The sequence below is a fragment of the Cervus canadensis genome, chromosome 21 (assembly GCF_019320065.1).
Source record: "Cervus canadensis isolate Bull #8, Minnesota chromosome 21, ASM1932006v1, whole genome shotgun sequence".
NCBI classification, from domain to species: Eukaryota; Metazoa; Chordata; class Mammalia; order Artiodactyla; family Cervidae; genus Cervus; species Cervus canadensis.
The window spans coordinates 18,948,325-18,961,830 of record NC_057406.1 but is presented as its reverse complement, the minus strand read 5'-3'; positions in this window follow the sequence as shown (position 1 = coordinate 18,961,830).

Genomic DNA, 13,506 nt, shown 5'->3' with positions numbered 1-13,506 from the left:
GTCGTGTCCAACTCTGTGAACCCATGGACCAGCATGCCAGGCCTCCCTGTCCATCACCAACTCCTGGAGTTTACTCAAACTCATGTCCATTGAGTCAGTGATGCCATCCAACCATCTCATCCTTTAGGTAAACTCCTTAATTATAAAACAAACAAAAAAGATTCAACATTGATTTAAAACACAAAAGCAGACCAATGGCAGATAAAGCAGATTTGAGCAGGAGAGCTCCGTAAATGCTCCAGCGAGCTGCATTGTGTGGATTACTGTCCCCAAGAAGGGCTTCCCAAATGGTGCTAGTGGTAAAGAACCTGTCTGACAATGCAGGAGATATAAGAGACATGGGTTCGATCCCTGGGTCAGGAAGATCCCCTGGAGGAAGGCATGGTAACCCACCCTAGTATTCTTGCCTGGAGAATCCCATGGACAGAAAAGCCATAGTATCTCACAGAGTCAGGCACGACTAAAGCGACCTAGCATGCACAAACGTCCCCAAAAAGGTCCTTGTAACATGCAGTATGGCTTTCACTAGAAGTCAAGGGTACTTCCCATGGGTTTGCGGTCAGCCAGAAAGGGGCACCAGCCAATGGGATAGTAGCAGTGACTTGAAATTTGGTGAGTGGCTAGGATTAGTGTCTTGTACCTCTGACATCTCCAGGAGAAGTGCTTCTGGAGCAGCTATTGCTGCCTCAACCTGGACAGGAGGATAACAAAGATAACAAGAAGCAAGCTGCAGTGTGAGGCAGAGCTGCAGAGTCACCAGCTTCTGTGGGATAGCCCTCAACCAACGCAGCACAGGCTGGTAAGTGCCCAGGGTTTAGGGTGTGGTTTATAATAGAGCATTAATGTGGCAATAGCTGCGTGGTACTTCAGCAAAATGTATAGTTATAAGACAGCATGTAACGTTTAGGAATAATTTATGCTCCAGGCAAAGTCGAGTGAAATAATCTAGCCATTCATTTCCCTAATCTCTCTCTCTCTTTAATGCACATACATGTCACACAAACACAAAATCTGCCCGGCTCCTGAAATAATTGGGGGATGCAGAATAATGTTCACACAATAAAAAATTCAACATACAAAATTAGAGGGAACTCTATGCCTTACAATCCAACTTTGAAAAAATGCCAACCCATTATTGTTTGCTCGTTTCTCAGGGAGGCGACTTTGAAATCCAGGTTGCCATGGTTTCATCCTCACTTCTGTCAAATAATACAACTTGGTGATCATTATCTGAGCAAAATGCTCGTACCACAGTATTTTTGTTGTTGTTGAACCTGAGGTCTGCTTTCTAAATCTGGAAGGAGAAGCTTAGCACATCAGAGCATTCATGGCAACACTCCTAAACAGAGAGAAGCAGTAGAAGAGAGCAAAGTGGTTAAATGATCAGAGCCAACCTCTGCCCCATATTGACTATGTTACTTCAAGAAAACTTTTTATCCTCTCTATTACATTAAGGAAGTTACCTCATCTATGAATTAATAATAATGATAAGCTCCTATTTGATAATGTTACAGTGAGTTTAAATTACTTCACAAAAGTTAAAAGCTTAGAACTAGACTTACTGTCAAGGAAACACAATAAATATTAGATATGATTTTTTTCTATTATTATTATTACTAAAGCAAAATCATGTTCTTTTCAAGAAGTCTTAGTTGCTATTTTGTGGCTCATCTGGTAAAATATCTGCCTGCAATGTGGGAGACCTGGGTCTTATCCCTGGGTTGAGAAGATCCCCTGGAGAAGGGAAAGGCTACCCACTCCAGTATCCTGGCCTGGAGAATTGCATGGACTAAGTCCATGGGGTCACAAAGAGTTGGACATGACTGAGCAACTTTCACTTTCACAACTTGCTATTTTACTCTTAAAACTTTGGGGCTTGGATCTGTGGCTGGGATCTATAATCAATTCAGTTGCTCAGTCATGTCTGACTCTTTGTGACCCCATGGACTGCAGCACACCAGGCCTCTCCGTCCATCACCAACTCCCGGAGTTTACTCAAACTCATGTCCATTGAGCTGGTGATGCCATCCAACCATCTCATCCTCTGTTGTCCCCTTCTCCTCCTGCTTTCAATCTTTCCCAGCATCAGGATCTTTTCAAATGAGTCAGCTCTTTGCATCAGATGGCCAAAGTATTGGAGTTTCAGCTTCAGCATCAGTCCTTCCAATGAATAGTTAGGACTGATTTACTTTAGGATGGACTGGTTGGATCTCCTTGCACTCCAAGGGACTCTCAAGAGTCTTCTCCAATACCACAATTGAAAAGCATCAATTCTTCAGTGCTCAGCTTTCTTCATAGTCCAACTCTCACATCCATACATGAGTACTGGAAAAACCATAGCTTTGACTAGATGGACCTTTGTTGGCAAAGTAATGTCTCTGCTTTTTAATATTGGCTATAATGGTCAAATTAACTAAAAGTATGTGAAGGTCAGGGCCATGGTGTGAAGGCTTAACCTGTTGGCTTCATAAACCACTGAACCTCATTTCATTCACACTGAACCCAGCAGTTGGAAGAATTATTTCAGCTGCCAGCCCTCTCTAGTAGCTTCTCAAGCTACATTGATAATGATTTGTGGATAGCATGTGCCAAAAAGGAAGCAGTTCAGACTCTGAGGAACTTTTATTGTAATTTATATACTACTGTTGTAGCCTCATTTGAGATTGCCTTAATATGATATTCTCATCTTAGATTGCCTTAACTTTGCATTCTCATTTGAGATTGTCTTCCATCAGATTACTGAAGTAAGTCCAGATACTGAGCTGGAATCTTGAAACCAATTCACTCCAGCCTGTCTGTTGTTTTTTTTTTTTTTTTCCTTACTCAGAAAGAAACATGAATGACCATGAAAGCTTGAAAAGTGTAGGAGATTCCCAGTCTTCAGGTAAGAAGCACAGGTGTGACAGGCGCTATGCTCTATTTGTGAAATAAACAAATTTACACTTTGTGAGTTTCTGCTTTCAATTCTGAATCCTAACCATCCAGAGGGAGTCAGCATTTCTTCTCTCCTACCCGTGCCAAATTATTTCCAGCTGTGTATCCAAGGGAGCTTATAAACACTATAAACAGATACACACCGTGAATTAATGATACCTGATTTTCATATTAACAGCTTTATTGAGAGAAAGCTGGCATACATTAAAATGAACATATTTAAAGTGTACAACTCAATAGATTTTGATGTACATGACAATATCCAAGAAACCATAAATGCATTCAAGATAATGAAATATTTATTAACACCAAAAATTTTCTCATTCCCTTTATTATATTCTTCTTTTGCTAATTTCAGCATGCCTTCCTTGAGAGAATCACACATCAACTTTCTGACACTATAGATAGATATGCATTTTATGAAATTTTATATAGATGGAATCACACAGTATATACTCATTTCAGTTTGGCTTCTTTTATTCAGTATAACTATTATAATATTCATCCATGTCATTGTTTGTATCAGTAGTTCATTTCTTTTTTGTTGCTTACTAGTGTTCCCTCATATAGATAAAACACTATTTATTTATTCACCCACAGTTTGGGGTTATTACAAATAAAGCTTCTATAAAAATTTAGGTACCAATCTTTGTATGGACATACTCTTCCATTTCTCTTGGGGAAGTTACCTATGTGTAGAAATAATGGATCATATTGTAGGTGTATATTTAGCTTTTTAAGAGATTTTTACAGTGCCTTCCAAAATGGTCTTGCTGTTTTCACCAACAATGAATGAGAGAGTTCTAGTTCTTCTATATTTTCACTAATACTTGCTGTGGTCAGACATTTTAACTTTAATTATTCTAATAGGTATGTAGTAGTTTCTACATTTAGCTTTCATTTGCACTTTCTTTATGACTAATAATGCTGAACATCTTTTTATGTGGTAATTTGTCTTCTGTATATTTCATCCACATATTTCTTATTTCATGAAATGTCTGTTACACCTTGTTGTTTGTATTTTTGTTATGTTGTGTGTTTTCTTAAGTATGAAGTTCTTTATATATTCTGGACCTTTATCAGACTTTGAATTTGAAAATATTTCTTCCAGTCTCTGATTTGACTTTTCATTTTGTTTAAACTGTCTGTTGAGGAGCAGAATTTTAATACAAGTCCAATTTATTATTTTTTTAACATCATGCTTTTTGGTTGGATTGAATCTTTCTCTAATCCAAAATAACAAAAAAATATTTCCTGTTTTCTCTGAAACTTTTTATAGCTTCAGCTTTTACATTTATTTCTATGATCCTTTTTGAATTAGTTTTTACATATGGGATGTAGTATGGATCAAAAAGTATTTTGTTGTATAAGGATATCCAATATTTCCAGTACTGTTTACCAAAATGAATATCCTCTTTTGCATCTTTGCCAAAAATCTGGTGTCTGCACACGTGTGGATCTACTTCTAGACTATGCTATATTGACAACTATAGTTTTTATAATGTCTTTAAGCCAGGTAATACTTGTGCTCAAATTTAGTTCTCCTTCAAACCTGGCTATTTTAGTTCTTTTTACATTTCAATAAGAATTTTAAAAACAGCTTGCCTATTTCTACTCAAAAAAAAATACTGCTGAGAACTATGTGTATGATTGTGATAATGTATAGATTAGTTTGAGCAGATTGACATCATAACATTACTGTGTGTTCTGAGGCATGAAGACAGTATCTTTCCATTTATTTATGTCTTCAGTTTCTTTCAGCAATATTTGGTACCTTTATTGTACAAGTTTTATATGTCTTCTGTCAGACATAAATCCATAAGCATTCAATATTTTTATGCCATTGTAAATGGTAAGCTATATTTTAATTTCCTATTGATAAATGCTAGTATATAGAAATGTGGTTGGTTTGTATATGTTAATCTCAAATTCTACAACAGTATAAGGTCACATAAGTAATAAAGAACTGATTAATTTTTCTATAGGAGATGCTATCTGTTCCAACCTTACTATGGAATCACAAGAACCCTCAAAAGAAAATAAAAAGAAATTTTGTATCACTAAAATGATCACAGTCGTCATCTTTCTGGTGATCCTAATAATTACACTGGCCACAATTTTAGCAGGTGGGTGGTCCATTTCCCAAATATGTTCATATTAACTCTCCTCTAAAATGTTTCATAGTACTTGTGCCTTTCATACTTTAGCTCAGAATTAAGGGTAATTTCAGACATCTTGCATGAAATAAGCCTATGTTTCCTCCTATATAGCATGAGAATAACTTGGTTGTTGCTATTTTTCAGTCCCTAAGTCCTACTCTGCAACCCCATGGACTGTAGCATGCCAGGCTCCTCTGTCTTTCACTATCCATCCAAGTTTGCTCAAATTCATGTCCATTGATTTGGTGATGCTATCTGATCATCTCATCCTCTGCCACCCCCTCTCCTTTTGCCTTCAGTCTTTCCCAGCATCAGTCTTTTCCAATGAGTCAGCTCTTCACATCAGGTGGTCAAAGTATTGGAGCTTCAGCAACAGTCCTTCCAATGCATATTCAGGGTTGATGTCCTTTAAGATTGACTGTTTTGACCTTCTTGCAATCCAAGGGACTCTCAAGAGTCTTCTCCAGCACCACAATTCAAAACATCAATTCTTTGGTGCTCAGTCTTTTCGATGGTCCAACTCTTACATTAGTACATGACTAATGAAAAGCCATAGCTTTGACCATATGGACCTTTGTTGGCAAAGTGATGTCTCTGCTTTTTAATATATGTTTAATATGCTTTTAAAAATATGCATCTAATATAATAGCCATACTAAATGATGTGTACTCCTGAATATTTGTTGTTGAGAGAATGAGTGTCTATTAGGTTGTTATAAGGAGGAGATGCCTGATGAGAGGCCTGGGTTGGACACATCAGTTTACTAATATCAGTACATATATAATAGTTAAGGTCATGAAAATGAGTGACTTTCTAGAAAGAAACATCACTTGAGAAGAACGTCAAGCCCCAGTTTGAGCAATAACAGCATCTACTTAAGTAGCATTCATCAAGATTTTCTCTCAACCTAGCAAAAAAGGAGTACAGAAATTTAGGAACGATGAAGTCTAACATCCATAGACAGAAGGGCTAACCTGGTGAATTTTATTCAAATGAACAACTGTTCAAAATTAAAGGATTTCCACCCCCTCAGTACTTAATATATTATTCAATCGTTTTTAGTTGAAAAACACAAATCTTCCTCTGAACACATATCATGTCTGGAAGGCTGGATTGGTTTCCTAGGAAAGTGCTTCTATTTTTCTGAAAATACAACCACCTGGGCAGCAAGCCAGAACTTCTGTGCCTCTCATGCTGCAACTCTTGCTGTATTCAACACCACGGAGGAACTGGTAAGCCGATGCTTTTGAATCATAATTATATTTTCAGAGGTTATAGCTGGTGTGGATAATAAGAATGATCCAGAAAAGACCCTCTGATAAGCAGAGAGGGGGCTCTTACTTTCCATATTTACTCAAACCATAGAAGGAGCTCATATCAAGTCAGATCTCATTCATGTCACAGGTCACCTCAGAAGAACCCTCATGGTAAGTTATCAGGCAACATTTAGGAGATGACTTTCCCTTCCTATTTAGAAACAAGTTACACTCTGAGGCATTTTCCCTTGGTCCCATGTAAAGCAATTTAAATACTAGTGCCATGAGAAAGACCACAACTGTTTTTCAAAGAAGTTCAACCACATAAGTTCCTAGGCTGTATATTCTCAAAGGCTTCCCTAGCGGCTCAGTGGTAAAGAATGCGCCTGCCAATGTGGGAGACACAGGTTCAATGCCTGGGTTGGGAAGGTCCCCTGGAGAAGGAAATGGCAACCCACTCCAGTATTCTTGCCTGGGAAATCCCATGGACAGAGGAGCCTGCAGGACTACAGACTATGGGGTCACAAAGAGTTGGAAATGATTTAGTGACTAAATAATAATAAGAGCAACAGCGTTTTCAAAAGGAATTATAGCAATGAAACTCAGAAGAACTCTAGAACCATTTGCACAATTCAGAATTGTAAAGTTATAATAAAGCTCTCAGTATGAACTGATATTAATCTACCTGTTTTATATCAAATAAAAATTGCTTTTTGTGGGACTATATGAAAGAAATGATAAGCAGAATTATAACAGCTTGTCAGAGATGCTGGAGAGAATTAGTACATGAGTTGTTATAGCCAAGATGATCTAGGAGCTCTGGGGTACAAAAAAGCCTAAAGTAGAAAAATTCAGAAGTGTACAATACGAAATGCCTTGAAACAGAAACAGTAGAGATATAGAATGCCGGAGATGATAAGAGACAGAATGATTAAGACCTTAAGGAACATAGGGACATATTTAACATTTGCTGACAATTTGCTCTACTAGGAATGGACAGAAGAGGAAACGACCCACATTAACATTAATTTTGTAGAAAATTCTGGTAAAAATATTTAAATGAATACATTAGAATGGTGGAAAAATGCAAAGTTATAAATTCTATTCCATAGAACAATAAATTGTGAAATTAAAGCAAGGGGAAAGTGAGAAATATCAGATGGATGTGGAAACAGAACAAAAGCTTTATTATTTATTTGCTAAATTAATGGAATAAGCATAAGAGAAAAAGAGTAGAACAAAATAATAAGTGAGGATATACAGAAGGAAAACTGGTTCTCTGAATAGACAAGATTGATCACAAAAAAGGAGAAAAGAAATACTCAGTCTAAGAAATACAAACTATAGAGATGTAAAAAAAATTATGGCACCCAGTTAGAAGACCTTGAAGAAAAAGATAATTGTCCAAACAGTTATTTAAAGAATTGTTTAGACATAGACAATCTAAAAATTAGAATATATATATAGATAGGCATATTTCTTAAGAGTCAAGTGGTAATCACAAAAGAATAAAAAATGTTTTTAAAAGGTGTTAAAATAAAGACATAAAAACTATCAACCCAACAGAATTCATTAAAAATAAATATGGAAAAATAAATAAAACACAACATTGGCAAATCCAAATATAAGAAAAATCATGCTAAAATGTTAATATTTTTAATTTATCTCTTAAAAGACAAAAATTTTCAGATTGGCTTTAAAAAACAATGAAGTTCAGTTATGTCCTACTTACAGAGACATAATTAATGCACACACACACACACACACACACACATGCACGCACACACAGAGGAAAGTTAGAGAAAAGGTAAAAAGAAAAGATATGCAAGGCAATTATTAACCAAAATCAAACCAACCCATAAAGCTAGGTTGGTGGTAATAAATAACAGAAAATAAAATGTATCAGAATAAATTATGAAAATATATAAAACCTGAGTGAACCAATAACTATTCAATACATTTTACTGTTGAACAAAATTCTCCCATCCTAAAAGCCACCAAACCTAGAAAGATTTGATCAAATTAGATCAAACCTTCACAGAAAAATTAATTTGTTTTATAAAAACTCTTCTAGAAAACAAAAAAGAGAGAAAGCTACCCAATGCAATTTGCTACAAAAGCTGTTACAAAAATAACATAACCTGTGAATTGAGTCATAAACCAGAGAAGGGCAAAGTCACCCTGAGATCATTTCTAAGCCTGAAAGTCTGTGGGTTTTTTTTAGTGTATAATGACTTAGACCAAAAAAATTCCAGAGAATGAGGCATTTGTAATTTATTCTATAAATATTCTTTATTAAAGAATTTTCTGAAGCGATATTCTGACCATTCTCAATATTGGATTGGACTGAGGCGAAAAACAGGGCAGACTTGGAAGTGGATCGATGGAACGCTATACAACCAGGGTTGGTAAGTCCTGAGCATATAATTGACACACCTGAAACTGAGGCTTAGAACCTTCCCCATCATGGAGAGATCTGAGTTATGATCCACACACACCGTTCTCCTAGAAGTTTCCCTTTGATGGAGAAAAAATGAGCCAGGGAAAAAAATGGTAACACAAGTTATTATACAAATTATATAATGCCTATAATATTCCAAACACAATGCTTCATATAATCATTGTACCATCCAATCTATACAGAAACTGTGAGAGGTGTAATATGTATTATTCCATAATAATACAGGTGAAAGAAAAATTAGTTTTCAAAGATGTTGAATAATTAGAATATCATATATTTAAAATATATTTGGCAATAGATCCTTCCCTTCTTCATCATATACATTATTGATATTTTGAGTTTATAAGGGCTTCCCTGGTAGCTCAGCTGGTAAAGAATCCGCCTGCAATGCAGGAGACCCCAGTTCGATTACTGGGTTGGGAAGATCCCCTGGAGAAGGGATAGGCTATCCACTCTAGTATTCTTGGGCTTCCTTTGTGGCTCAGAAGGTAAAGAATCTGCCTACAGTGTGGGAGAGCTGAGTTTGATTCCTGGGTTGGAAAGATCCCCTGGAGAAGGGAATGGCTACCCACTCCAGTATTTTGGCCAGGAGAATTCCATGGACGATACAGTTTATAAAGCTATGTTTTAGGATAGGCAAAACATATGAATTCAGTTTGCTTTATATTCAAATAATATGATGTGGGGTTAGAATAAAATCTGAGAGCAGACAATAATTTTTCTTCAGTATCCACTCATTCTATGGCCCTTTTCTTTCCCTTTTGTGTTTTGTTTCAGGTTTAAAACAATTGGGATTGGTGAATGTGCCTATTTACACAAAATTGGGATCAGCAGTGCCAGTACCCATTTAGTTAGAAAATGGATTTGCAGCAAACCAGACACATGCACATCAAAAAGTTAAGACACCCTAGATTTAACATAATTTACATAAAATTAATTTTTATTCCTTCAGAAAGAAATATATTAATATAAATGTACATGAAATTCATGCTTAGAAATGTTCATTGATATTTCACTCAAAACCTCTAAATCCATTTTTATAAATCTGTTAGAGTCTTGGCATTCAAGATGTATATGCCACAGCATATTTAAAAGTTCCCAAATTGCTTCTAAAATCAAATCTCATAGGTAATACATTAAAATATGTATGAAAATTTTAGACGACATTTCAAGAGATTTAATAACATGAATTGACTAAGGTCATTCAAAATTGCTTGTTTTGTTAAGTAAGCATTCTGATAATTTTACTGTTACTTTCATTATCATTCCTAGTTGATTTTCTTTTAATTTTGCAATATTTGCATAGCTTTATGAGATTTACTCATAAATAATGTAGTGTAGTTCAACACAAGAATAATGCGTAACAGGTTGACTTACTGGTTGAGTGACTCTCTTTCACACACCAAACACATAGAGGAAAAAATCAAACAGTAATAAAAAGATTTCACATTCAGACTGTCATGTGACAGAATCAAGGTGATGAGTAAACAATGTGAACTTGCAGAATGCTATTTGTGAATTCCTAGGACCTATTGTGCGATGGACATCATGAATAATACAAATTTGGGGGGCAGGTGGGTGTGGAAGTGATTTGAAACTTGCTGCTCAAACTGCTCTCTATTTGAGAAAATGAATTCGGTTCTATGTCAGAATGTTCAACTCTTCAGAAGATATTATCTTCATGTTTACTCAAGGTTAACAATATCTCTTTGTAAAACATTGTTTTCTTGAAATAATTGTGAAATCTGTGTTCTGCATCCTATGGGTGCTTCATGCATACTCATTAATAGAAATTTAAATAGTTGAAATAAGAGAACTGGACTTGCAAGAATTTAGGAAAATAACTTAGCAGAGTTTCATTGTTGAATCTTCTGTTATCAACCATGTCAATTTCTTTCTCAACTCTCTTCTCACCCTCATTCTCATTTTGTTTTCCTCTCTATTCTCTCCTCATTCCCATTCTTTATAAATGTTTATTTGATTATTTCAATCTCAACACGAATAGGGGAAAGAACCATACAGATTCACATAAAAGACAAAAAGAGAAAATCTCTTTCCTAATTAAAACCAACCATTGCATGGTTCCTTAGAAAACTCAGGACTTTGTTCTTAAGGTCTTAATTTTAACAGCTTATGCTGTATTATTACTTCATTGTTCTCCTGTATCAGGAGTAAATAAGATTATTTTAATTGAAAACTAGAATAGAGTAAATGGGACAATTAGCATTGCCTATAATTTGTTTAGAAAAGCAGACACTGAATAGATGAACCTTCAAACATTGAATTACCAAACAGTGTAAGAAGTACAAAATCAAATGGATATGAAGTAGGAAAGGTTCACTGGTAGCACAAGGAAGAAAGAGTCCAAAATTTGAGAAAGAGGTGCCCAGAGAAGATATTTTTTAATTGACAAGTTAAGAAAGTGGAGATATTCAAGGAAGAACATTTTCAGAAAAAACATTGGCAGCAGAATGAAAAGCATATATGAGGATAGCAAATGCTACAAAATTGAGAAGCTATAATTGTCTGGAAGCACCAGAATGAGAGGGGAAAGAATAAGATTTGGAGCTGAGAGTGAGGATCGGGGAGGGAGAAAGAGGGAAGGAGACCCAGGGCCAGATTCAGGGGGAATTATTTGCTATACTAACTGAAGTAGTGAAGTTTAAAACTGATGCTCTAAACTTCTAGTACCTTTAGGTTATTTCTCTAAAGATGCTAGATACTTGATGGGCCAAGAAATTATTTGAAAGTCTTTTCACTTGATTGAAAGAAGAGATGATAAGGGCAGTGCCAGAAATGGTGGTAGGAAAAATAGAGAAGAGTGAAGTGACTCTTTCGGAGACAAACTCCCAGAAAATATCAGACAATGGGATGAAGAATAGATGTTAAAAAAATAAATTCCATGTTTCCCTTTAAGAAGTCAATCAGAGGGACAGTGGGATTACTAACTGTTATAGCAGGAAAAGGATATTTTAGAATTACTGAAATTTAAGGAGCTGGCAGGAATTCCAGGGGGAAATGCTTCACAGGAAGTGGGATGTACAGTTCTGGCATTCAGGAGAAAGTCTGGGCTGGTATGTGACATGGATGCAGACAGAGGTGCACAGATCTCAGTTGTAAGCTCACATGACAAAATGAGGATAAGTGCATGGTGGTAGGACGACAGTTATCTGCCTAATGCAAAAATCATTTGCTTCTATATTACTTACTGCTTTTTTAAATATTTTAGGTGAAGTTTAAGGTCATTTTGGTTTGGTCAGAGAGCTGAATCTGGGCCTCTGAGAGCACCAATACGGCAACAGTCTAACTTCAGACGCATAAATCCGTTCACATATATTTGCAGAAGCATAAAATGAGAACAATGCATATTTTCTAGGATATAGATGCTGCAATACTCACATATTAGACCTATAAGCTTTCTAATACTGGAGTGTCCAAAATCAAATAGGAAAATACACTGTTTCAAGTTGTACTTTTTAAAATTATATGGTCGTGTATCAGCCTTCTCTAACAATAGAGTAACAATGTCAAAAAATCCCTTTGTATCACTCATGGCTTTTATGGGACCTAATGCTCTTTCATTACTTAGTGACATAGATTTTTTAAAAGCCTGCCCTAAGTGTATGAATTAGTATTAAAATAAAGTTGTTACTTTGTAAAAACAAATTGAGAGTTTTGGTGTTTTTTAAATAAAATCACAAATATTCTCTCACATGTCCATTGGGGGGCGATAATAGATAAGTATGGTTAGAATTGGACATTTAATTTCTCAAATTATGAGAAGACAACTTCTAAGAGTGAAAAGTTTTTTATCCTTGATTATAATTTTTGTTATACCTTAAGTATAATGCATATGCATGTAAATATAAATATACACATGTATATATGTATTTATATACAATAAACATAAAGCAGGGAAGTAACATGCTAATTTTTACAATGATTAGTGGGAAAGCCAATGTGTTCAACACTACTGAATATAAATGGAGAAAAATGAGAAATGTAACCTCATCATTGTGTGAGAGTGAACACGTGACACTTCATTTGACTTGAGAGGGATCACTTAGGAGAAGGAAATGGCAATCACCTCCAGTATTCTTGCCTGGAGAACCACATGCAGCTTGGTGTGCTGCAGTCCATGGGGTCACAAAGAGTCAGACAGGATTTAAGTGACTCAATAGCAATAGTAGTTAATAAAACTTCAAACCTTATCATTCAATTTGTTGAAAAAAACAAGGGGCTCACTTGGAAGTGGGAATATGAACTCCATTAATATGTGGTATCTATGGCCATATGTTCCCAGAATAGTAATTCAATACTTATGGGTAGCTTACTATTAGGATTTTAATTATTGATTCTCTTATCTTCTTGGAGTTATGTTTTTGGTTTGATCTAAGGCAATACTTAGATTGCAATGCAGGAGACTCCGGTTCGATTCCTGGGTTGGGAAGATCTGCTAGAGAAGGGATAGGCTACCCACTCCAGTATTCTTGGGTTTCCCTTGTGGCTCAGCTGATAAAGAATCTGCCAGCAATGTGGGAGACCTGGGTTCAATCCAGGTCAATCCTTATCCTTTCCCTGGATAAGGGAAAGACTACCCACTCCAGTATTCTGACCTGGAGAATTCCATGGACTGTATAATCCATGGGGTTGCAAAGAGTGGGACAGCAAAGAGTTGGACATGACTGAGTGATTT